The sequence below is a fragment of the Hibiscus syriacus genome, unplaced genomic scaffold, assembly GCF_006381635.1.
Source record: "Hibiscus syriacus cultivar Baekdansim isolate YM2019G1 unplaced genomic scaffold, ASM638163v2 tig00110384_pilon, whole genome shotgun sequence".
NCBI classification, from domain to species: domain Eukaryota; kingdom Viridiplantae; phylum Streptophyta; class Magnoliopsida; order Malvales; family Malvaceae; genus Hibiscus; species Hibiscus syriacus.
Window position 1 is genome coordinate 6,685,498 of NW_024062715.1, and position 27,748 is coordinate 6,713,245.

At 32.7% G+C, this 27,748-nt stretch overlaps 1 pseudogene; it reads right to left on the bottom strand.

The window, feature by feature from the left end:
• Window positions 1–1,623: 1,623 nt before the first annotated feature.
• The window catches only part of LOC120122252, a 41,571-nt pseudogene continuing 15,446 nt past the window's right edge, over window positions 1,624–27,748 (bottom strand).

Consider the following 27,748-nt stretch of genomic DNA (forward strand, 5'->3'; position numbering starts at 1 on the left):
ATACTCCTCCCCCAAATGCATATTTTGTTATAACAGATATGGTCTTAACTCCTCAAACCTTTCTTAATACTCTTCCACACTCCCTTTTTGTATTAGCTTATTGAATTCTTCAATAATATCAGAATAATTTCTGTCACAAAATCTGTGACATAAATCAGCCTCAAATTTTTGCCAAGTAACCCTATACTTGTGTATAATGTAACCATCAAACCAGGTTTCAGCCTTCCCAGCTAAATACATAGCAACTATTTCCAGTTTCTGCTCTTCTGGTATTCCAAACAAATTAAAAAATTTCTAACATTTCCTAATCCAACCCCTATGATTGTTACCATCAAACATTGGTAGCTCCAATTTTGGTCTAGGTAACACATAACTTGTGTTCCCAAAAGGATTTTTAAAATAGTTTCTAGTGTCCACATGTTCATCTCCTCCCCCCTTAATGTCACTAGAACTACCCATAGGATTTTCTTCTTGCAACTTTGGATTAACAGTTTGATGACCAGTAAACCCCATAGGTTTAGAAGCTAATATCTCTGGTTCATTAGGTTGAAAAGTATACTTCTCATGCTCACTAAGAACCGTAATCAAGCATGGTTGTTTATCTCTATTTTTGTTCTATTTTTCAACTGATGTTGGTTTATTCTTCACTGACTGAGGTGAATCTTTCTCCTCAGCTGCTTGATTAACCAGCTGTAGGATCCTCTGCAAACACCCTCTGTTTTCAGTCATTCCTTCTTCTAAGGTTTGTATCATTCCTTCCAACTCAGCTTTCTGCTCAGTCCACCACGATAGTAAAGACTCCTCTTTCACCTCCATAGTCTGTTCTGGTACCTCACTGGTTCCAGTTTTCTGCATCTTCCTTGTCTTTCCCAGCGTGAAATAATATTTTTGGATCACTTAACTCTGCTCTGATTACCAATTTGTTATGATTTAGGATGAGAATGTAGAAGAAATTTAGGGATTTCAGAAATAGAGAGACTTAGGTACAGAAAATGTGTTTTCATTCATAAGATAATCCTTAAAGGATTGGTATAAATTATATATATACAAGTACCAGTTGTCAAAACAACATATCTAACAAAATAACTGCCTAATGCTGACTCACCATTCAAATTTCTCTCTTAATATTGTTCTAACAGACTCAAGCCCAACATATAAGCCCATCAGTAATTTAAAATTGGGTTCTCATAATAAACCCACTAACACACCCTTCATATACCCTCAGCCGTATCCCTTACTCTTCACTTCGATTCCCAATTCTTCAGATAGAATGTCAATCCCTAGCCCCTTTTTAATCCCTAATTTCATTCGATTCTCCCCCCAAATTCTGTTGTTGCCTCCCAATCTTCTCTTCGAAATTTCCCCCAAATCACTACTATAAAACCCTAACTTCTCTGTCATCATAACATAATTATATTATTATCTCGAGTTAAATATAATCAATTTTTTCACGACATGACCTTATAATCTAAAAATTCCAACCTGAATTCAAGAATCAGATTGAATCGAATCTTGTCCGATCTGAATTCATGTTCATTCCTAATTTCAATAGCTCCAACTACTTGATTTACATAACATGGGACATTAAACTGATCCAAAAACATGCCACAATTCACAACCAGATCACAAGGAATGCAGCAGCCTTCCGAGTATAACCTGACTATAAAACCTTTTGGCACGGTAAAACAAGGCTAAAGCAGCAAGAGATCCCAGTAAGGTGGCTGATGCCATGATAAGGAACGATAACATAAAGCAATGACTCCCTTTGCAACCCGACTCTGATGCCTCCGAGTCATAGATATACCCGACGACTCCCATCGAGAAAATACACGATCCGACGGGGCTAGCTACCGTTATGGTGTTGAATATGGTTCCCATATGTCTCACACCGAATATCTCTGAAACAATCGTGGGCATCAGAGACCATTGCGACCCGTAACAAACGCCTACAAGTATTGAACCGGCATAGAGGGTACCGGGCAAACCGTATGCGATCACGGCATTACCAACGCTCATGGTTGCTAGAGTGAGGACCATGAACAATGGCCTTGCCAATCGTTTAACATACAGGAAATGATCTGATACATAGCCGGCCCCGAACCCGCCTAGGAAATTCCATATGCTCCACAGAGAAACTAAAGTGTTGGCCTCGGAGCTCGAGTAACCAAGAGATTCTCCGATTTGGCCGAGGTTATTCACGGTGGTAAAGCGAGCCCCAAACCCATGCCACACGCCATGGCAAAGAACAAAATCCAGAACTCCACACTGCACATGGCTTGTAAAAGATTATGGTTGTCTTTGTCTTCCTCATGGACATTCATTTCGTCATAAATCAAACTCAGATTCATCGAATCAGAGCCCCTTTCCCCTGCTCTTAGCGCAATGAACAATGGCGATGAAAGTGACAGTAAAAGCACCACAAAAGTAAACATTCGAACAAGAAATTTGAAAGCAAAGAGGTTGTCCAATATTATTACAGACATAACATAAGCGGCAACGAGCAGAGCAACACACGAAACATCATCGAGTAGCTTCTTCTCCCCCGGTTCATTTGTGTCATAAATTCTCACAAACCACATAAGCAGCAAAGGATTAATGGCGGGCAACAGCGCCAATAATAGAATATATGAGGTGGGTTTATTGTTGAATATGGTCGTATAAACTTGAATTAAAATTGCTCCACTCAAACCCAGAAAACCCTAATCAAAAGAGGCCTGGAATTAAGAACTCCGAAACTGGAAACTTCAAAAATTGAAAAAATTCCGACTTCTCGTGGGCATTCCTTCATAATGCCAACAGCAATGCCACTATGATCAGGGAAGTTCCGTACGGAGGTGACCACGTTAGCGGTGTTGAAGAAACTCATAGCGTGCGCCGCCAAAAGCATGAACAAGCACATCGCCGCAACCGGAGGCCGAGTGATTAAGCCGATGACGAAAGCCCAGATGAGGAAGTAACCCAGAAAGCATTGGATGATACCCACCAAATGGACCAAGCGGGTCCACATAGAAAATCGTTGCGGCGGTCAGATGGGCGGCGGCGGAAGTGCTGAGGATACCGGAGAGGACGCCGGCGTCTTTGAAGACGGAGACGGTGTCGAGAGTAGACTGATCGTAGCGTTGGGTGGATTTGAGAATCGGGGAACAGTGTGTAGAGTGAACCGCTGGTGCACTGGATCCATACGCTGGCTACCGTTGACGTCCATTTGTTGTCGAGCTTGTGTCTTAGATGGGATTAATATATGGTTAATATACGACGTTATCGAATACATTAAAAGATATTTGATAAATTTGATTTAGCATTACCGTAAATATCAAGTAATAATAATGTAATAAGTGGAAATCATGAAAAAATATTAAAAAATTTGGCAACCGGCAAACTTAACTTGTCGGTTTGTGTCGATACTTTATAAAAATATATTAATCGATAACAATATAACAGGTAAAAAAATGACAAAACCGGTCTATAAATGACAAAACAGGTAAAGCGCTACCAGATATATTGAAAGTGTCGATAATTTATAAAAATGTATCGATCCATAATAATATAACAGGTAAAAAATGACAAAACCGGGTTATAAATGACAAAACAGGTAAATCACTATCGGATATATTGAAAGTGTCGATACTTTATAAAAATGTATCGATCCATAACAATATAACAGGTAAAAAAATGACAAAATCGGTCTATAAATAACAAAACAGGTAAAGCGCTACCATATATGTTGATAGTAAGTATCGACACTTTTGGAATTTAAAAGAGAAGAAGTTATAGCGCTAATAAAGTGTCGATACTTTATAAAAATGTATCGATCCATTACAATATAACAGGTAAAAAAATGATAAAACCGGTCTCGAAATGGCAAAACCGATAAAGAGCTACCGGATATGTTAAAAGTGTCGATATTTTATTATAAGTATTGACACTTTTGGAATTTAAAAGAGAATAAGTTATAACGCCAATAAAGTGTCGATACTTTATAAAAATGTATCAATCTATAACAATATAACAGGTAAAAATATGACAAAATCGGTCTCGAAATGACAAAATCGGTAAAGAACTACCGAATATGTTGAAAGTGTCGATACTTTATTATAAGTATCGATATTTTTGAAATTTAAAAGAAAAGATGTTATAGCGTCAATAAAGTGTCGATACTTTATAAAATGTATCGATCCATAACAATATAACATTTAAAAATATGATAAAATTGGTCTCGAAATGATAAAACTGGTAGTAAAAAAGTGTTCTTGTGTGGTCATTTTTATTTCAGAATTTTCATTTTTTAATACAAAAGTTGGATATTTTAAGCAAAACCCAATAAGAAAAGAACAAAAATTTTACGGTAACAAAAGAATAACATTGGGAAACCCACCATGTTATCTGTTTCTCAAAAAACAAAAACCCAGAAACAGACATCTTTCAACCCAAACTTATGATATACTCTTATTATCTCCATAAGATAAAGTTATGCCAGTTTTATTTTTATTTTTTTGTTAGGATTTTGTGTCATTGAAACTGTTGATTGAAGAACTCAAATTGGTGCACGCATAAGTGTCGATGCATTTATGAAAAGTATCGATCCAAAAAACATCGAAATCGATAATTATTATGTAACAAGTAAATTTACAATGTAACCAGCAAAAATATACTGGTTAATTAGCAAATAGGTTTACATTATGTATCGATACTCTTTAAATATGTGTCGATACTTTTTTCAAAATGAAAGCACAACGAGGTGCACGCATAAAGTGTCGATACATTTAAAATTGTATCAATCCCAAAAACATCAAAACCAATAATTATAATGTAATAGGTAAATTTATAATTTTACCGGTTTAAATGTACCTGTTTAGTTAGAAAATATGTCAATATAAACGCTACATATTACATTATATAAGTGCTACCTAATATATTATTGTACTTAATAATATTTCTGGTTAAATGATATAACATAATAGATCTAAATTTTAACCGATCATTTATTTAACAGATCACGCCATTTTTTAGACGTCGCACAACAGGACCCGTCTTAGATTCAACCTCCTCTCTGCTAGTATACAACTTTTGATTAATTTCTGTTAACACATCAATAATTAAATTAGAACTTCTACAGTAATTAAGTGATTATTTATTCAGTATTTTCAGATTAGATCTTTTAGACAGATACATATTGGAAATTGCTTACAAACACTGCTCAACAAAGATATATTTTTTGCTAGTGTTAAGCAGGTGTAAACGTACCGAGCATTAACGATTAAAGTTGTTTTTGTTTGTATATTTTTAAAGGTGTTTATGTTCGATTCGTTTTCATTTAAATTTTTAATATAGGGTCCGTTTCATATACATATTTTTGAAGGTATTCTTGTTTTTTCATTTAAGAACATGTTCGTGTTCGTTCATTTAGCGTTCGTAAACATGTTCGTTTAACTTTCGATAACATGTTTGTTTAACATTAAATTATATGTTCGGGAACATGTTCATTTGCAAGCTGATATGATAAAATTATGTCACTATGTCTTAAACTCCTTAAGCTTCATAGTTTAAACTTCAATTTCACCATATGTTCAATTTAGTCCATACATTCATCGATATTTAAAATGTAAAAACTAAAAAGTAAACGCGACATTAAAAAAGTTTGTTCATGAACATGAACGAACGAACTCATAAAAGAGCTTCTTTGTGAACATAAGCAAACTGAACACACCTTGATTCATATACATTCGTTTATTAAATGAACATACTAATTTTGTCATTCCCATTTATTTAACTATAGAAATGAACGTCATACGAACAACGTACAAATAATTCAACGAATGCTCTATTCATATACACCCCATACTCAATTTAGGATTAATAGAAGACTTTTAAAGACATACAAAACCTTCCTTTGAGTAATTATACTGGTATGAAATATACGAAAAGGCTATTTTCTTATGTAAAATATGGGGATAATATCTAGACTAGTATGCAAATGAAATTCATAAACCACGAAAGAGTGTTGCTGCTTATTTCCTTCAAATTGACACTAGCATAAAGCTAGTAGAAAAAAATAAGCAAGGATTAGTAAAAGTGTATGAAAGTGTACAAGTTGCTCTGGTGTAGTGGTTATCAGTTCAACCAGGGGTAGTTAGGGGTGAGCGCTCGATCGAGTCGATTAAAATAATTTCGAGTTATTCGAGTTGACGAGTCATATTTTATAACTCGGATTTGATTTGAAATTTTTTCCAGTTGAGTCGGTTTTATAAAATTCGAGTCGAGTCGAGTCAAATTTTTGAGTTACTAATTAAATTTAATTATAAATATTTATAATATTATGAAATTATTTAATTCTAATTTAAATTAGATTTTATAATCGTATACAATACATATATATATTTTTTGTTTTTTTTCATATGTGATTCACATAAATTACAATTCGAACTTAATTCGAGTCGAGTTTTTTTTCAAATCGAGTCAAACAAAAAAATTGGATTTTCGAGTTGAGTTTTGATCGCCTAGGAGTAGCAACATGTTTAAAATATGAGTTAATTGTATCATACATCCCTAATCTATGACCCTCATTTCAAATTGGTCCTTAAACTTTTAAATATTTCAATTTCATCCCTAAAATATGACTATCATTCTAAATTAGTCCTCAAATATTTAACATTTCATTTTTATCCCCAAATTATGATCTTTATTCTAAATTGGTCCCCAAATTTTTTAAAACATTTCAATTTAATCCTAAATTATACGTATATACTAATCACATCCCTTTTTAATAAAATCATTAGACCAAATTATATTATTATATGTTTGAAAAAAATAAAATATAGGTTAAACTATAGTTGAAATGGATTACATATTTGGATGAATTTGGGGATAAAATTGAAGATGCAAAAGTTTAAGGACCAATTTAGAATGATATTCATAGTTTGGGGGTGAAATTTGAATGTTCAAAAGTTTAAGGACTAATTTAGAATGAGAGTCATAATTTTGGGATGAAATTGGAATGTTTAAAAGTTTAAGAGCTAATTTAAAATGAGGGTTATAATTTGAACACATGATGCAATCAACATATAGATGTTTTGCCTTCCTGACGAAAATGGAAAGGAAGAGTTAATTAGTGTTTAATGATAACGAGCTTGAGCATTTGCTCACACATTGAAGGCCCCCAGTTCGATCCGGTACAGTTGGATTCTTGAGCAACAGATTTTATCTACTTCTTTTCATGTTGTTTCTAGGACTACTTTTTTTTCCCCCTTAAAATGGTCCGAGATACTATAAGTTAGTATTTGTTCAAAATTTTATTCAGTCTATTAACAATGTACAGACATTATACAAATGTGATTGTCGAACCCGAATTTTATAGGACTATACTTGTATGCACTACACCTGCCGAAGCCCAATATGTTGCAAGTCACTTGGGGACATGTAGGTTTGTTTCGCCTGATCTCTCAATGAATGTTACCGTAATAGTGCTGAGTGAATAAAAATCATCTGTACAATGTCCTGTGATAACAAATTATTTGTCCTGTAATACTACCCTTCTGGCAGTCTCAATTACTTGGGATGATGGGAAAACTAATATTATCTGTACAGTAATCAGGAAATTTGAGTAGTCTTTCTTGTGACTAGCTATGTCAGTACTCTTAGCAAAGATGAACATGCTAGCCACAAATGTACTTGACTTCCAACTTTTATTTGTTTCTTTTTTACATGAAATTTGGATTACCTGCTTATTTTGTTTGATATATCAAGTGCATTGTAACTATCTCTAGTCGGTGAGTGATCTAGAAATATTTTTCAGGGTGGGCACATGTATTAATAACGAAAAATTTTCGTATGGAATGGGCACAAAAAAATTACAAGGTGGACACTTTTAGTAAAATGAATGACTAACATAAAGAAATTTGATTTCAGGGTGGACACATTTAATAAAATGAACAACTAACATAAAAAAAATTTAGGTGCCCACCGTGGGTTGAACGTACATCCGCCAATGTCTCTAGCAAATGCCGATGATTTGGTACCAGGCATGAATCGAAGGGAGCGAATGAGACAATTGTCTCTGGAAAATTTAAATTATCAAATATTCAGATATTTTGTTTATATTTTTCATTAAAAATCTTTTTTCATTTATTGAAATTTTATAAGTTCGTTTATCCTAAAATTTTAGAAGTTTACCCCAAACATAAAACCTTGCGTGGGTTACTTTTAATACTTGAAGAGTTGAATGATCCTTAGCCTTTTAAGGACATTTTGCATGTGTATTTGAAGATGATGGATGCATTTTGGCATAAGAGAAAATTCGAAACAAATATTATGATCGTCATGTTCATATTGTTCTCAGTCTCTCCTGATTTATTATATGCATTCTTTTTCTCTTGGTTTAAATTTAAAATTTTAAAATATTTAAGTTTATTTAAATAATAATATATTATTAAAATAATTTAAGTATTTATACTTTTAGTATCTTTTAATTAAAGACTCGTAAAAATATCAAAAGATAAAAATATTTGCAAAAATATTTATTAAAGTTGACAATAAAAATGCATTGATAATTATCAATTGAATAGATGTGAATTTATTTATGACATTAAGCTCAATTAAGATTTTAATTACTAGTATAGATAATATTATTAAATGCCATAGCATCCAATTATTAGACCTTTGCCTTTTGTACTATGAGATTTGGGTGCTCAATTTGCTTTATCTTTTTATTGAAAGCAACCCTCCATCCAAGTGAGTAGTTCTATTATACGACAGTCTAATATAAGGTTAAAAAATGTGTAATCGGAAATATTAATATTATTTTAACATTTATAGTAGAACGCTACCTAAAATATTAATCTCGTTACCTAAAATGTTAATTTCTCCATAACATTTCCCTTTGCAACCGGAAACGTTAAAAAGATTGAAATTTTAGGTAACAAAATTAACATTTTAAGTAGTGTTCCATCGGAAATGTTAAAACAAAATTAACATTTCCAGTATCGTCTTTCCTTAGTCTTATATTAAGTTGTCTTTCCTTCGACATCCCCAACCAAGTACTTGAAAATAAGGATATAGGTTCATAAAATTGCGACTAGAACTCATATTGTGTGTTAGATTCATGGCCCATTACAAAAGCCTTTTCCTTTAAAATTAAATAACTACACTTTTATATGATTGCATTATAAAACCAAACTTTAAATATTTTATTGAATTTTCAAAAAATAAAATATGCATAAATTTTACTTGAGGAATAAATAAATCTAAGATAATTTCATTTTTTTTAACTCGAGCTCTTAATTGAGATGAGTTTGAGTACGATAGACTCTTGGTTTAATCAAACTTTTTTTTTAATTTGAATTGGATATTGTAAAAGTTTATTACAGAGAGGATTCTCTCACTTCAGGTTTTTCTCTTCTTAACATCACGATTAAACCTTTAATCTTACTTAAGGAATCTAATATCATATCCCGCTAGATCAAGTGATTATTGGTTATCATATTATAGAGGTAAAATTTGATCCAGCATATAGATTTTACATTTGTTTATATTGATGCTTTATTTTTTTTTTTGCATCAAATTAACTCCTGAATTTATATTTGGTAACATAGCTTATTATTTTTCCACGTTAGTCCCTCAAGTTATACTTTTAGCTATAGTCTTCATTTTCTTTATTTTTAATACAGTCTTCTTATAAATTTTAATAATTCTTTTATATCTTAATGATAAAAGTATTTATGTTTTATTATTTTTTAAATCCATTATAAACTTTTATTTTCAATCAATTAAAATATATTACAAAATAAGGACTAGTGTGGATAAAAATAAGTAACCTTAGAGACTAACGTAGACCAAAGGTTTATATACTAATAGACTAATATGATCAAGAAAAACTCGAAAAATTATGTGAGAGAAAATGTTGAATTTGGAGAATAAAACAAATTTTATCTTTTTATATATTATAAAATTATGTTATGAATTTATGTTAGCGTATTTACAATGTAATATGTTCAGACTTTTCTTAATTTATTGACGACGTATACTTATCATGCTGATGTCGTTACTCAAACCCAAAATTTATAAGAAGAATAATATTATCTTTTACTATTGAAATCACTTGATAAATTTAATTTTATGTTTTATTTTAACTATTTTCCAACTAGCTAATTATATAAATTCCAACTTAAACTAAACCCCTTCAAAATTAAGAAAATTTTGTTGACATTTCAAACATTTAAATTGGAAAAATTAATACCTAGGTACTCATTTGGGCATGTCTTTATTTCATAGTAGGATGATTAAAACCTAGATACTCATTTGGGTATGTTTTTTTTTACAGTAGGATGATTAAAAGTACGTTTCAATTCGTTCATCATTGACAAAGTCCGAAGCAAGTTAAACAATTGGGTAACTACTAATCTTTTGCTGGCAGGGCAGGTTACCCTGGGCAAAACTAATCTTATGGCTATTTAAAATTATTTCATGCAAACAATAATCATCCCTAAAGGAATCTGTGATCAAGTTGGGCAAATCACTCATCGTTTCATTTGAGGGAGAACGAAAGATAACCTCAAGATAGCTCTTGTTAATTGGAGGACATTAACCATGATGGTCTTGAATTAAGACCTCTCCAATCTCAAAATGAGGCTTTCCTAGTAAATTTGGATTATAATTTTCTAATGTGTTTAGATGTTTTGTAGGTCAAATTACTTCGTTCCAAATACATGATAAACGGGACGTTTCCTAACCATATCGAGGCTAAAAACTGTTCTTTTATATGAAGGTCCATCGCTTGCATTTGGGAGTTTATTCGGACGAATCTTTGTTGGTCCATTGGAGATGAGAGGAGAACTAGTTTTTGGAATGATCCTTGGGTTTTCAGAACTGAGTCGCCCTCAAGAAGAAGAAAACATTAATTGTGTTATTGACCCTTGCGCAACGGTGCGAGATTATGCCATGGACAATGGTGTTTGGAACACTAATCTTTTGAACCTTCATCTTGACGAGGACACTGTGAGACGCATTATTGCTATACCTCCTCTGAGAGAACATGGGAGATGACCAACCCATACGGAAGTGGAACGACATAGGTATATGTACTGCCAGCTCAACCTTTCATGATGAACGTAATAAGATTTGGAAGCCAGCCCGGGAGTTCGATGGCCCACAACGGGTGAAACCATTCTTAGGGTTTATATAACACCTATAATCCGTATTCATCTCGAAATATGAATTAAAAATGTTACATCAACATTACAGACTTTCGTTGAACATAAATGCTTAAAATTTTGTTACATTTTAAAACATTCCTTTATCAACTTTAAAATTATTTCATTAATCGTGTAAAATCATAAAATAATATTTAATCGTTCAAAACGAATCCGATTTGTTTTGCAGCAATTAGGCAGTTAAATGTTGTTTCATAAACTATATAAAACTGCCTAAACATTGTTTAATTTGAAAACCATTTAAAACATAATAATATATATAAATATTCATTCATAAATACCAACATAACTAAACTAGCCAAAATAAAATAGTCCTAGTTTACTATTTAAGACCATTTTAAACAAATCCGATAAAGCAAACTAACTGATATAATTATACATGCCACTAAAAGTCAAAAGAAACATCAGATATGTCTTACTGATACTGATAATACGGATGATATCCAAAAACATGCTCGAGAGGCTCCTCACTTCACGTCCTATTCTTTATCCAAACCTACGCATGAAAATCATCACGCGCTAAGTAAAACTTACAGAGGCAGTAATAAGCTTAGGTGATATAGAACATAAAAATATCATAAATACATAAAACATTGATAGTAATTTAAAGAAAACATTAAACTTTCAAATCGACTTATTCAAGCCAATTTTTTCTTCAGAAATATGAAAATAATCATCATCTCATGATTTTATACAAATCATGATAAACACTATCATGTATAATAAACATCTCATATCCTTTCACATTCAAACACATTTCATAACTTTTATATTCCATTTTCACAACCCAATGTATATTTTAAGAGAATATAAGGTACATGAGTTAAACATCATGTGCGCACTAAGCACCAACAGTGTTATCATCATCATCATTATAGGAAGCACTCCAAGTGCAAATCCTATCATATGCACCAACGGTGCTAATCATAATGTATACGAATATACCATAACTTGATTTTACTTTACTCAACTTAATAGTATGCCAAGTGTACCTACGACTCTCAATTAAACATAAAATGGACTTTTAAATAATATCATAATCGTTTAATAATCAAAACTTAATAATCAGAATCATTTTCAATTCATCATCGTAGAACATAACTTGGGCAGTTCATATCTAAACCATTCATAAAACTTTTGTATAAACATTATGGAAATAATCCATAATTAAAATCGAAAACATACTTAAAAATAATATAAGGTTGACTTATCGCAAGTCTTCCTTAATCAAAATAATAAAATAAATAAATAAATTGTACTCATCTTTGCTCACTACCGAATCTTTATATGATACTCCTTTACTCAGGTGCTTTATTCTTTCCTTTTGGGTTATTCGGAGAGATAGGTTTATCATGATTTGACAACATTATAATAATAACACAAAATATTCAACTATATGTTAGTATTATAATAACATAAGCTAAATTTAATAATATAAAAGCCTATAAAATAAAATCGATACTAAATCGATTTCAAAATAAATCACATTTCTATCATAACTTCTAACTTCCCAAAATAGTCATTCGATTATATAAATGTTCTCTTTTATCATCTGTAACACCCATAACCCATACACATCTCCAAATACGAGTTAAAGATATCACATTAACATTATGAAACTTTCTTTGTACATAAAGTTTTAAAATTTTGCTTCATTTAAAATACTTCATTTAACAATTTAAACTATTTAATTAATCGCGTAAATACATAAAATAATATTTTTATCTACCATTTAAATTTGATTTTAGGCAGTAACTAGACAGTTCAATGTTGTTTCCAGACATAAATAAAACTGCCAAAATACTGCCTAATTTAAAATCATTCAATTTCCCATAAAATTATATTTTCTATCGACCATTGTAAGTTAATCGATCAGAGTCGTTCAAAAACATTTATAACATACATGCTACTAATGAGTAAAAGATATCTTACTGATAATGTAGGCTGGCTTGATTTTCCAAGAAGATATGTTTTCAATATTCCTTACTTAATGTTTGTTTCTTTATCCGAACCTACGCATAAAAAGCATCACGCGCTAGGTAAAACTTAGTGAGGCAGTAACATAGCTAAAACATAAATGTCATAAAGTATTATAAAACATAAATCTGTAATTTAAATAAAAACATTAAAACTTTCAAAATGGGTTGTTCAAGCCATTTTCCTCTTTGAAAACCAAAAAATCATCATTTCATGATTTTATCAAAATTCATGTAAATTAACATCAAATATAACAAACATTTCATGTTCTTTTCATTTGTACATATTTTAGAACTTTCATTTCATTTCCATAGTATTTTCTTTCAGATACTTTTCATAACTTTCATAGCCCAATGTATATGTAAGAGAATTTAAGGTACACGAGTCATACATAATGTGTGCACTAGGCAATTCACGGTGCCAATCATTATCATAAAATGCTCTCCAAGTGCAAATCATACCATATGCACCAACGGTATCATATGTAATGTACACGAATGTATCATAACTTAACTTGAACTTTACTTAACTTCTTGACATGCCATGTGTACCTACGATTCTCAATGCAACATACAATGACTTCCTTTTATTATTATATTTATATGAAAATCAACATTTCCATATCATAATCAATTTCAACTTATGATCATAAAAATTATAACTTGGGCAGTTCATACTCGAAATCATCTATAATTAAAATATAGATATCATATAAAATACTTTGGACAATTCATGCTCTAAAATAAATTCAAATAACACTTCTGAAATCGTTAAAGAAATATTCTATCACTTAAATTATAGATCATATTTTTATATTATAATAAAAAAATTCATTCGAACATCTTTTCAGAAAGTATCATATAAAAACGTCTTGGCCAATCTCATACCCAAAATCATTCATAAATCTTTAAATAAGCATTATAAAAATAATTCATATTTATAATTAAATCATACTTAAAAAATCATACTTTAAAATAATAATATGAGGTTGACTTATCGCAAGTCTTCCTCAATCAGAATAAATAATTAAATAAATTGCACTCACATTTGCTTCACTACTGAAACTTTAATATGATACTCTTTTACTCAAGAAATTTACCTTTCGGTTTCGAGTCACTAGATTCACTAGATTTGTCGTAATCTGTAAGACATCACATAGATAATACCATTTCAAACTATATGTTAGTATTCTACTAACATAATTTAATTCCGATAAAATAAATTCTATAAAACATAATCGACACTAAATCAATATAAAACTAAATCACATTTCCATCATAATTTCAAACGTCCCAAAATACTCATTCGATTCCATAAGTATTTATTTTCATCATCAACCCTTCAACTTTTACCAAGTTTGCATTCAAATTACTAATTATGAATTATTCTTAGAATTCATATCAACCTTTCCATTTAATTCATAATGACCCTTCACCATTATGATTATTTCACATAAATTACTAAAATTTTCAGCACCTTAATAATATACTCAATTTAATACTTTAACTTCAAAAACTTGCAATTTCATCCTCTATTTCCTTATACTTCTCGAATTCAACCACCCACTTCAATAAACTTGCAATTCGATCCCAAATCCAATATTTAAACTTAAAAATCAGCATACTAATATAAATTTCCAGCATTGAAATTTCATACTAAAATAATACCATCACATTTGAACATTCACAATTAAGTCCCAACTTTTAAGATTATTTGAATTCCATCACCAAATTAATCCAAATTTGCACTTTGATCTCAAATCACTCATTTAACTTGAAATTCCAGCATTCTATAATTAAACTTCAACATCGAATACTCCAATTTACACATTTATGCATCAATGTTCCTCAATTTCTCAAAATATGTAAAATCATCCTTTTTCTATCTCGAGGTTTCAAATTGATCCAAATAAATCTCCAAATCACATAGAACACATTTAATATCAATTCTAGACCATAGAAATTTTTTCAACATTTTCCCCTAATTTTCCCCTTCATGGCCGTGTAATGCCCCAAGTATTGAATTAAGGACTTTATTGAAAGGATTTAAAAATAGGATGATTTAATTGATTAAATGATAAAAGATGAGAATGATTATGATTAATGGTTAGGACTAAATTGTGTCAATGGGTTATTAAGAGGGCATTTTAGTCTTTTAAAATGAAATAGACATTAAAGTGTATTTTTAAATTGGTATTAAAGAAGGGGAAAAGGGAATTAGGTTGCTAAAAAGTTCTATTCCTTCTTCTTCCTATTTTCCCCCCCGTAGAAAAGCTCCTCCGTAGCTTAAAGGTAAGTTTTCAATTTAATGATTTATTCCTTCAATTTTTGTTGGTTATTGAATCCTTGTATATGATGGAAGCTTAATGAAGGATTAGATTAGATTAAAACAATGAGATAAGGGAAATAAAGGAGGTTTTAGAAAATTGGTTTTATAATGATATGTTAATATATGAGGGTTTATTAATGTTTATTGGTAGAATTGACTTGTCAATAAGGTAAATGAAAGATTAGAAGCATTGGATGAGTGTAAAAACAAGTTAGAAATTGTGGTGTGATTCTTGGAATCAAAATGCTATTGAGGGATACTAGATGTTTTAAGTTTCTAAACGAAGGAAAATTAGTATGGTTGATGAGTGTTCAAAATTGTTAATCTTTGCTCGTTATTTCTTCGATTTTGTGAACTTATTGCTGCTGAATTGGTCATGTTATGCTTGTTTTTGTGCAGGTCCTTACTTTCCAAAATTAGTGAAAAAAACGGGTGCATTCTGTATTTTTAATTATTTGGTCATGGTTGGAGACATGGGCACGACGCTATGTGATGTGGAAGTTTTTAAAAGGTCCAGTCAGCGACATTTCTAGAAGACTTCCTCTGCACGCCTTCTGGAAGATGGACGAGCAGAGTTACATTAGGAGACTAGTTTAAGTTTGAATTTAAATTAAAAAAAACTATTATCTTTAGGATTATTTTATTTTATTTTCTTGTTTATCCTTAGACCTTGAGAGGCTATAAATACCCATTTGGGGTAAGCCTAAACTCATCACTCATATTACAATCTTATTTTCTCTCTAGTTTTTATAAAAGCTTTCTCTTTTTAATTTTCAAGTTCTTTTCATTTTTCTTTTATTTTTCAAGCTTTGTTTTCAATATGCTAAGTATGGCTTTTGTCATGCTTAGCTAATTTTTTCATAAGCCGAGAGCTAATGCGATGACTCAATTCCAGCAGGATAATTGAAACAGACCCTTAATATCTTCAGAATCTCTCTCTCAATCTCTGTGCTTATTTTTCAAAATCAAAACAGTTTTCAAAATCAAAGATTGACTTTGGTCAAGAGGTTGTTGCGATTAAATGTGTGGGAGGAAGATTCGGCTTATAGAAAGCAATTCGACTTCTTGGGAACACACTTGGCGAGATGGCTTCGCCAAGAGGGAATTGAGATCGTAATTGAAGGTTATTGAAGAAACAATCCGAGTCGGTCGCCACGAACTTAAACGGTAATTGATCTACGGCAATTGATGTTGTTAGAATCAATTACCGAAGTCGGAATCAAAGATTACCTTGGGTATTCGGTATACAAGATAGAGTCATGGGGATTGCCCTCGTAGACAAAGTAACCGACGTGAATCCCGAAGAGAAAATCTTATTCGATGATCAGAAGGAAATTGAGTCAAAGCAATGCTTGAGACTATTTTACTTATTCACAATCTCTATTCTCTTATTTTTATTTAAATTATTTTTATTTATTTAATTGCTTTTATTATTTAAATATCTCATTACCAAACCCCCCCATTTATTACTTTCACGCCTGGTGTAAACAAACCGAAAAAAAGTTTGTAATTTTCTAAGTCCCTGTGGAATCGACCCTTATTTCTCTATACTACACATTTCCTTATTGATTAATTGAGAAAAATAATTATTTTCACATCGAAAATGACAGTTGTCAAATTGGCGTCGTTGCCGGGGACTTGGCCAAAGTTACTAATTTTTTGTTTGTTTTTTATTTATGAGCAGGACTAATCCGGGCACATTAGTGGACTACGACCCGGAGATCGAAGCTAAAGCTAAGAGACTCCACGCACAGATGCTTCGGGAAAGAATGAGACAACAAACAGATCCATAAGAAGAATCAAATTCAGGTAATATAAATCGATGGCCGAACCTACTATTCGGGAGTTAACCGCGACACTTACTGAACAAGGGCCTTTGAGCATTGATTTTCCTCAAGGCAAAACTCCATACCAGTTAAAAACTGGCCTTATTCATCTCCTCCCTACATTCCATGGATTGTCAAACGAGGATCCACACAAACATTGCATGAAATTTCATATGGTCTGTACCAGCATGAGCCCACAAGGAGTAATTGAGGACCAAATAATACTTAGAGCTTTTCCTTTTTCCTTAGCCGATTTGGCTAAGGAGTGGTTATTTTATCTTCCCCTTAATTCTATTACTATATGGACTCAAATTACTCATCTTTTTATTGACAGCTTTTTCCCTGCGACGAAAGTAAGTGAACAATGAAGGAGAATACTTGGAATCAAGCAGCTTGATGGAGAGTCACTCTACGACTACTGGGAGCGGTTTAAAAAGTTATGTTCTAGTTGCCCACAACATGGATTAACCGAACAAACACTCCTTCAATACTTTTATGAAGGATTATCTCCCCTGGAAATGAAGATGATCGATGTTGCCAGCGGTGGAGCCTTGGTAAATATGACTTCTACAGAGGCAAGGGACTTAATATCCACGATGGCCGCAAATTCCCAACAGTTCCGCGCAAACAATGAGCCTTCTCAAAGGGTTCATGAGATAAGTTTATCTTCCTTAGAAAAAAATAGATAAGTTAACTGAAGTCGTAAACTCTCTTATTGCAAGAAAGACGGGACAAAATCGATTATGTAAAATATGTGCATTACCTGATCATCCGACATATGGTTGTCCACTGATTCAAGATGACACAGTAGCTCAAGTCAATGCAGTCGGGAATTTTTTTGGACCTCCCCAAAGAGCTTATAACCCCTACGGCAATACTTACAACCCAGGATGGAGGGATCATCCGAACATTAGTTATGCTCAGAACTCAAGACAGAATCAAGATTATCAAGAGAGACCACCTCCACCTCCACAACAACCGTAGAAGACATCATTAGAGTCGATTGTCGAGAGGTTAGCACTTTCCCAGAAAAAAATCCAAAATCGTACTGAAGCCCACTTACAAGAGATAGACAAGCAGATGAGTCAACTAGCTCAAACCGTAGGCCACTTGGAATCACGAGGTAAACTTCCATCCCAAACCGAGGTAAATCCAATGGAAAATGCCAGCGCCATCACTCTTCGGAGTGGTACAGTAGTGGAGCCACCTGTTCTGAAAGATGAAGCAATCCAAAAAGGAAAAAAGACTGATGATTCAGGATCCCATAAGAAGAATGACAAAGAATAAATGGATGATCCAATGCTATCTCCCTATGACGTGCCACCGCCTTTTCCATCGAGGTTAGTTAAAAAGGATAAAAAACTGAGGAAAAAGATCTGTCATTTACCCGGAAGGACTCTTAGAAAATGTGCTAGTTGAGGTAGACAACTTAATATTTCCTGCTGATTTTTATGTAATTGGCATGGAGAATGATCGCACAAGAACATCTTCTGGTATCCTATTGGGGTATCTCTTTCTAAGTACTGCACACACAAAGATTGACGTAAGAAACGGGACTTTAACCATGGAGTTTGATGGTGAGATCGTTTATTTTGATGTGTATAAGAAAATAAAACACCCAGACAAAGTGAAGAGCATAAATTATGTTGGTATTATCGATCATTGGGAAAATTAGTTTGTAGAAACTAATTTTCTTTTGATCTATGCAGGAAGTCAGAAGATCATGATGAGGAAATCAGGAAGTTGAAAAAAATATTTTCGGATTGTGCCGATTTGATTCTTTCTAAGTCTAAAGTTCTACCTTCCCTTTTGCAGGCACCAAAATTAAGTCGAAACCATCGAGGAATTGTTTGAAGAAATCATTTTTTGGTAAAAAAAGATGTTTTGACAACCATTCTTTTTGACAGGATTTTTAATTTGGAAAATATTCGAAGAAATCTTTATGAGAATTTTTGAATTTCTCATAAGAAATTTTTTAGTTGGAGAAAGCGAATGAAGTGGAAACGTTTGTCATGGAACCTGTAGTTTGAATCAGGTCATCGAGCTAACGACGTTAAACAAAAACGCTTCATGGGAGCCAACCCATTGTTTTTAATTCGATTACATTTTTATTTTTATTTTTTGTTTTTGTTTTATTTTTTATTTCGATCGAGCATGTTTTATTTAATTTTTATTTTTATTTTGCAGGAACCGAATTTTTTTATTCAAACTTGGACAACGAAGATTTACGAAATTATAATTTGAACAGTGCTAATTTTGGAGACTACTGAGAAGTGAACAGTCGAACAAAGCAGAAAAAAATAATGCCCCAGCCGTGTGAACCGTTTCATTAAACGACGCACGTTAGCACACTCTTATGGAGACCGACACACGTTAGCAAAACCGACATGAAATTTGGGAAGTACTCTATCCATTCTCTTGCACTTTAGTTTTACGTTTTGAGGCAAAACACTTTAAGTGAGGGGGAGTTGAGTGTAAGATTGAATTTCCATTTGCTTATCTTTATGTTTCGATGCTAGTATGTGTTGGTTGGATTTGTCAAAAATTTCATTGATTGTCTCTGTCTTGTTGAAAATTTTTGGAATGATATGCTTGTTTGGGAACACATAATTGTTTAGGTTAGGATGTTCTTGATAGCGAGTAGCATGAATTGTGATAAGTTGGTGTTTTTATGATATTTCATGACTTCGTTGGTTGAAATGTGATTAGCTCAATGCATGAAACAATTTGGTGAGATTTGAGCCTTTACGAGCATATCATTTTTTTGCCCTCATTTTGTTGGATTGAGTGTGTCGAATTTGGCATTGATATTCTAGAACCTGTATGTTGAATACTGTCGAGATTACACATGAACACGATGCTTAAAAATGATTTGGGCACCTTAGGATTAACCATTCCGTTTCCCCACTAAATTGCCTACCCATACATTTTTCCCCTAGTTAACCACTTTTGAGCCTATTCCCCTTTTTTCACTATATTTATAAACTCGAGCCTTTTATTTTATCACTCTTTTCTACCATTTTTCAGGGAAAGTGAATAGTTATTCGATGTATGCTCCAAAAAAAAGTGAAGGAATAGTATTTCGAAAGAAAAAAAGAAAAAAAAGGGTTGTTCAAAAAAACAGAAAAGAAAAATGAAGTGAAAAAAATGGAAAAGAAAACAACAAAAGTGTGAAAAAGAAATCAAATACATTTCGAAAAGAATTTTGTTGTTTGACAATTCGTCTTTTATTCTTGTTGTGCTTACTGTTTTGATGGAGTTGAGATTATTAATTGTTAGTTCTTTGCCTTGAATATTTAGCCTATTCCCTACCTTTACCTAAGCCCTGTTACAACCAATAAAAGGCCCTTTGATTTATGCATCTTGTTCTTATTAGTAATGGAGATTTGATTTACTTGTAGGCCTATGGTAATATCGTGTCGATTCTGACATTGAGTGTTTCTTTACCCCAAACACATTGAGTGATTTGAGTGAATCCCGGTAAGGTATTGAGTTATAAGCATTGAGATTAATGAATAAATGGAAATTACGACCACACTTGACTTGTTCCAATTGATGATGTTCAATTGATTGATTTCTTGACTTGAATAGTTATTGTGGTCTCTACCTTGCTTTCTCGAATATGAAACTTGACAAAGAATGGTAAATGAAATTTTCTGATTGATTTGATTAATCATACTTGAGGACAAGCATAAGATAAGTGAGGGGAAATTTGATGAGTGTTCAAAATCGTTAATCTTTGCTCGTTATTTCTTCGATTTTGTGAAATTATTACTGCTGAATTGGTCGTGTTATGCTTGTTTTGTGCAGGTCCTTACTTTCCAGAATTAGTGACAAAACAGGCGCATTATGTTATTTGGTCACGACTAGAGACATGGGCACGACTCTGGGAATGACGTGGTGTGACGTGGCAGTTTCTAGAAGGTCCAGTCAGCAACGATTTATAGAAGACTTCCTTCGCACGCCTTCTAGAAGATGGACGAGAAGAGTTGCATTAGGAGACTATTTTAAGTTTGAATTTAAAAAAACTATTACCTTTAGGATTATTTTATTTTATTTTCTTGTTTATCCTTAGACATTGAGAGGCTATAAATACCCACTTGGGGTAAGCCTAAACTCATCACTCATATTACAATCTTTTTTTCTCTCTAGTTTTTATAAAAGCTTTATCTTTTTACTTTTCAAGTTCTTTTCATTTTTCTTTTATTTTTCAAGCTTTGTTTTCAATATGCTAAGTATGACTTTTGTCATGCTTAGCTAAATTTTTCATAAGCCGAGAGTTGACGCGATGACTCAATTCCAACGGGAGAATTGAAACAGGCCCTTAATAACTTCAGAATATCTCTCTCAATCTCTGTGCTTATTTTTCAAAATCAAAATAGTTTTCAAAATCAAAGTTTGTTGAAAACATTTTGATATTTCGATATAACAAATTAAGTTAAATGAATTTTAAGATTTTCCAAAATGATTTTCTAAGTATATTCGATATAATTATTCGAATATCAAAACATTACTCAAAATATTTCAAAAATCATTTTTAATCCTTACTTAAGTGTAAAATTAAGTTTTAATCTTAAAACAATTTCAAAATAATCTTTCAAAGTATTTCGTACCATTTCAAAGCCAAAAATTCCAGATTGCTCAGAGGGAACCGATTCCCCCCAAGGGGGGTACCGATTCCCCCTGAATGGTTTGGCTCCGAGATTTCCAGAATGCTCGGAGGGAACCGATTCTCCCATAGGGGGTACCGATTCCCCCTGTTCAACGGTCGAAATATTTGAATTTTACACTTAGGGAACTGATTCCCTATGATGAGGAACCGATTCCCCCCACGCTCCAAGCTGTTTTATTAATTGTTTTCACACTAAAACGGCTATATTATCTTCATTAATTATCCCCAACGTTCATAAGTGATTCAAGGTGTATTTAAACAAGTTCTGAAGCCCTTGATCAACAAGAAATCATAGAGAAACAAGAGAGAAAGCATCAAACACCAAGTTTGTGCAAATCAAGCCAATTTTTCTTTCAATATTCATTTTGCTTTCAAGAACACCATTTGTGCTCATTTGTAATTATCTTTGAGTGTTCTTTTCTTGTTCTAGAATTGTGCAAACATCTTACCTTGTGAGGTTTTTCTTGTAAGTTTGCAAATTTGTAATCTTCTCTTTGGGAAAAGAGTGTTATCAAGAATTGGGGTATATTCTTGAGGGTGTTGTAAGGTTATCTCTTTGGCCTCAAAAGAAAGAACAAATTAGTGAATTTGTTGGAAAATCCTTAGTGTGGATAGCTAAGGTAGTGGACGTAGACTTTGATTGAGAAAGTCGAACCACTCTAAATCGCTGTGCAAATCTTATCAATTTTCTGCAAAAGCTTCCACTGAATTTTTAAATGCCAATTCACCCCCCTCTTGGCTAATTCCATCGATCGATTAACTCAACAATTGGCATCAGAGCCTAACTCATTTGAAGGTTTAATCGCCTCTTGAGTCGATTCGGGAAGAGTTATATCGATTATCAAAGTCATCAATGGCCTCCGCTTCAAACTTCGACTCCTGTCTCGATTCGATGCCCGTCAACAAGCCTCCTTTCTTCAATGGAGCTAACTATGTCTATTGGAAGAATAGAATGATGTACTTCATTCAAGCAAGTGACATGGGAGCATGGAATGCTGTAGAAGAAGGATACATCAAACCTCTCACTCATCCAAGGTTGTGGAGTGAAGGAGAGACAAGAATGTTCCAGCTCAACTCCAAAGCCATCCATATCATTTTTTGTGCTCTTGGACCAGATGAATACGGAAGAGTTTCATTGTGTACAACCGCCAAAGAAATATGGGACAAACTTTAAGTCACTCATAAAGGTACCGATGAGGTAAAGAAATCTAAAATTAGTATTCTAACGCATAACTATGAAAATTTCAGGATGAAACCAAATGAAGATATCAAAGCTATGACGGATAGATTTTCAACGATTGTCAATGGTCTCAAATCATATGGAGAGATCATTTCAAATGAAAAGATTGTGAGGAAGTTAGTCTACTCCCTCCCAAAATCGTGGCAATCAAAGAAGACGGTAATCATCGAGTCTAAGGACTTAACGTCCTTAACTCTTGAAGAGCTAATTGGGTCACTCCTCACTCATGAAATGATGCTCGAAGATGAGGTGGACCTCGACAAAATTGACGAGACACCAAAGGAGAAGGAGAAGAAGAAAAACATTGGAGTTGCTCTCAAATCCACAAAAGATGAGAGTGATTCGAATAACGATGACGATGACGAGAAAATGGCATTGTTTGCCAAACGGTTCAGAAAAATGATGAGACCTTATCGAGGAAGAAAATTCAAACGAAATGAAGGCCTCAAAAATGAACCGAAAGAGAATGACCCAATCATTTGCTACGAATGCAAAAAGCCAGGGCATGTTAAATATGATTGCCCACAATTGAAGAAAAAGGGTCAATCAAAGAATAAGCACAAGGCTCATGTGGCTACATGGAGCGATGAAGAAAGTTCCGATGAAGAGGAACAAGAAGTAGCTAACTTGTGCTTGATGGCATTTGGGGAAGATTCGAAGGTAACCTCTAACTCATCCGATTTTGATGATTTATCCTATGATGAGTTATTAGAGGAATATAATGGGTTGGCTTCGGATTATGAGAAATTATTTTTAAAATATAAAAATGATGTTTCAAAATTGAAAAATGAAAACAAACTCATATCCAAAACCAACAACGATCTTGAAAGTAAAATCAAAGACTTGCAAATCAAACTAGAAGAGTTTGAAAAGAAAAATTTAGATTTGCAAAATTTACTTTCAAAGATCAATGATGATCATCAAAAGAAAATTGATGATCTTAAAACTTCTTTTGATAAAGTTGGAACAAAACATTTTGAAAAAGGTGGAAATTCAAAATCCAACTTTGTTAGAAAAAGTTTTAGAAACTACAATCATAGAGGTCCCCAAAGAACCTCTAATGGAAAAATCGTTAGAAGTATGTGGGTTCCTAAAGAACTCATTACTACTAAAGATAAAAATATCCTACACAAATGGATACCTAAGGGGACTATGATTTTGGAAACTAATGAATATGGACCCAAAAGAATTTGGGTACCAAAAATCAAAAATTAATCTACGTTTGTAGGGAAAGGAGCATTGCTACAAGGCACGGGAAACAAATTCAAATTCATGGTACCTTGATAGTGGATGCTCAAGACATATGACGGAGACAAAAGCCGGTTCATTGAGCTTAACGCCAAAAATGGAGGAGAAGCGACTTTTGGAGACAATTCAAAAGGTCACATTAAAGGTATTGGTACAATAGGTAATACCTCTTTCATACAAATTAAGAATGTTTTATATGTGAATGGATTAAAGCATAATCTATTGAGTATTAGTCAATTATGCGATAAAGGATTCAATGTCTTATTTGAAATTAATGGTTGTAAAGTCATTGACATTGCATCTAATAGGATTATGCTTGTTGGTCATAGAATAGGGAACATTTACATGGTGCATTTAGATTCTTTTGATATGACTAATTTATGCCTAGTTGCTAAAGATGAACATGATAGTTGGTTATGGCATAGGAGACTAGGACATGCTAGTATGAGTGTTTTGCAACGGCTAATTCAAGGTGATTTAGTTCGAGGGTTGCCTAAGCTTAAATTTGATAATGATAAAATCTGTGATGCTTGTGCTAAAGGAAAACAAAAGCGTGTTTCTTTTAAATCCATTAATGACGTATCAACTAGTAGAGTATTACAATTGATCCATGTAGATCTTTTTGGGCCAACTAGGACTACTAGCTTGGGTGGAAAACAATATGCTTTTGTCTTGGTAGATGACTATTCTAGATATACTTGGGTTCTATTTTTAAGTACTAAAGATGAAGCATTAGAACAGTTCATCACATTTTCAAAAATAATCCAAAATGAAAAGGGTTACTCTATAACTAGTGTTAGGAGTGATCATGGCACTGAATTTGAAAATCTTGGATTTATTGAATTTTGTAATTCTAATGGTATTAGTCATAATTTTTCAGCACCTAGAACCCCTCAACAAAATGGAGTTGTTGAGAGGAAAATTCGAACTTTAGAAGAAATGGCTAGAACCATGCTTTGTGAAAATAATTTGCCAAAATATTTTTGGGCGGAAGCCACAAATACCGCTTGTTATGTTGTAAATCGAGTAATGATTAGGCCAATTTTAAAGAAAACTCCATATGAAATTTTCAAAAATAAAAAGCCTAACATTAGTTATTTTCATCCTTTTGGATGTAAATGTTTTGTTTTAAACAACGGTAAAGAAAACCTTGGCAAATTTGATGCTAAAAGTGATGAAGGAATTTTTCTGGGTTATTCCTTAAATTCTAAAGCCTATCGTGTATTTAATAAAAGAACTTTAGTTGTAGAAGAGTCTATACATGTTGTTTTCGATGATAATCCCCTTCCGAGGAAGGATTCTTGTGTGAATGATGATGTAGGTGTTATAAATACAAATGACGTTAGACATAAAGTTGGAGAACCATCATCAAAGGAAGAAACGAAAAATGAGGAAACTCATGATCCTCTTGGGAATCCAACCATTGAAGAAAGGGAAGTATCTTATCCAAGAGAGTACAACTATGTCAAGGATGGTGAAATTATAGGTGATCCATCAAAAGGGGTAACAACTCGATCTTCTCTTAGAAATATTTGTAATTATGTTGCATTTATCTCATGTATAGAGCCTAAGAATATTAAAGAAGCATTAAATGATGACCATTGGATTATGGCTATGCAAGAAGAGTTAAATCAATTTGAGAGAAGTAAAGTATGGACATTAGTTGAAAGGCCTAGTAATAAAACTACTGTAGGTACTAGATGGGTATTTAGGAATAAGCTTGATGAGAGTGGTAATATAGTGAGAAACAAGGCTAGACTTGTTGCTCAAGGGTATACTCAAGAAGAGGGCATAGACTATGATGAAACATACGCTCCTGTAGCTAGGATGGAAGCAATTAGAATGTTATTAGCATTTGCATGTTTTCATGAATTTAAATTATATCAAATGGATGTTAAAAGTGCATTTTTAAATGGTTTTATAAAAGAAGAAGTGTATGTGGAACAACCTCCAGGTTTTGAAGATTCAAAATTTCCAGATCATGTTATTAAATTGACAAAAGCTCTTTATGGTTTAAAACAAGCTCCTAGAGCTTGGTATGAAAGATTGTCAAATTTTTTAATTGAAAAAGGTTTTTCAAAAGGAAAGGTTGACACTACATTGTTTTTAAAGCATAAAGGTAAAGATTTATTAGTAGTTCAAATTTATGTTGATGATATAATATTCGGTTCTACTAATGATGTTCTTTGCCAAGAATTTTCTAAGCTAATGCAAAGTGAGTTTGAGATGAGCATGATGGGGGAGCTCTCATTTTTATTGGGACTCCAAATCAAGCAAAGAAAAGATGACATCTTCATTAATCAAGCTAAGTACATCAAAGATATGCTCAAGAAGTTTGGACTGGAAAATGGGAAACCTCATGACACTCCAATGAGCTCTTCAACAAAGCTTGACTTAGATGAAGGAGGTAAATGTGTAGATGTTAAATTATATAGGTCAATGATTGGCTCTTTGCTTTATCTAACTGCAAGTAGACCGGACATTATGTTTAGTGTTTGCTTATGTGCTAGATTTCAATCATGTCCTAAGGAATCACATTTACTAGCTGTTAAGAGAATCTTTAGATACCTTAAGGACACTCCTAGTTTAGGACTTTGGTATCCTAGAGACTCTAGCTTTAGCTTGCATGCCTTTTCTGATGCGGATTATGGAGGATGCAAATTAGATAGGAAAAGCACCTCCGGTACTTGTCAATTACTTGGAAATATGCTGATTTCTTGGTTTTCAAAGAAGCAAAATTGTGTTGCATTATCTACCACTGAAGCGGAATACATTTCAGCCGGTAGTTGTTGTGCACAAGTTTTATGGATGAAAGAACAACTTTTTGATTATGGAATTGAAGTAGGTACCATTCTTATCAAGTGTGACAATACTAGTGCTATTTGTCTCACTAAAAATCTCATCCAACACTCTAGAACTAAGCACATTGAAATAAGACATCACTTCATTAGAGACCATGTCACTAAGGAAGATGTAGTTCTAGAATATGTTGATACTTTGCATCAATTAGCGGATATCTTTACAAAACCCTTAGACAAGGAAAGATTTTGGACACTTAGGAGAGAATTAGGTTTGACCAACCTATCTTCACTTAGTGTTTAGAAATATTTTTTAACACTTTTAATAAATACTGAAAAATGCTCATAATAGTATTTTTTTTTTATTGCATTCATTGCTATTAGTTAGGAGGAGTTTATGATTCTTGATGAAAAATTAATTTTATGTTCAAATATCAATTAAAGATTAATTTAAT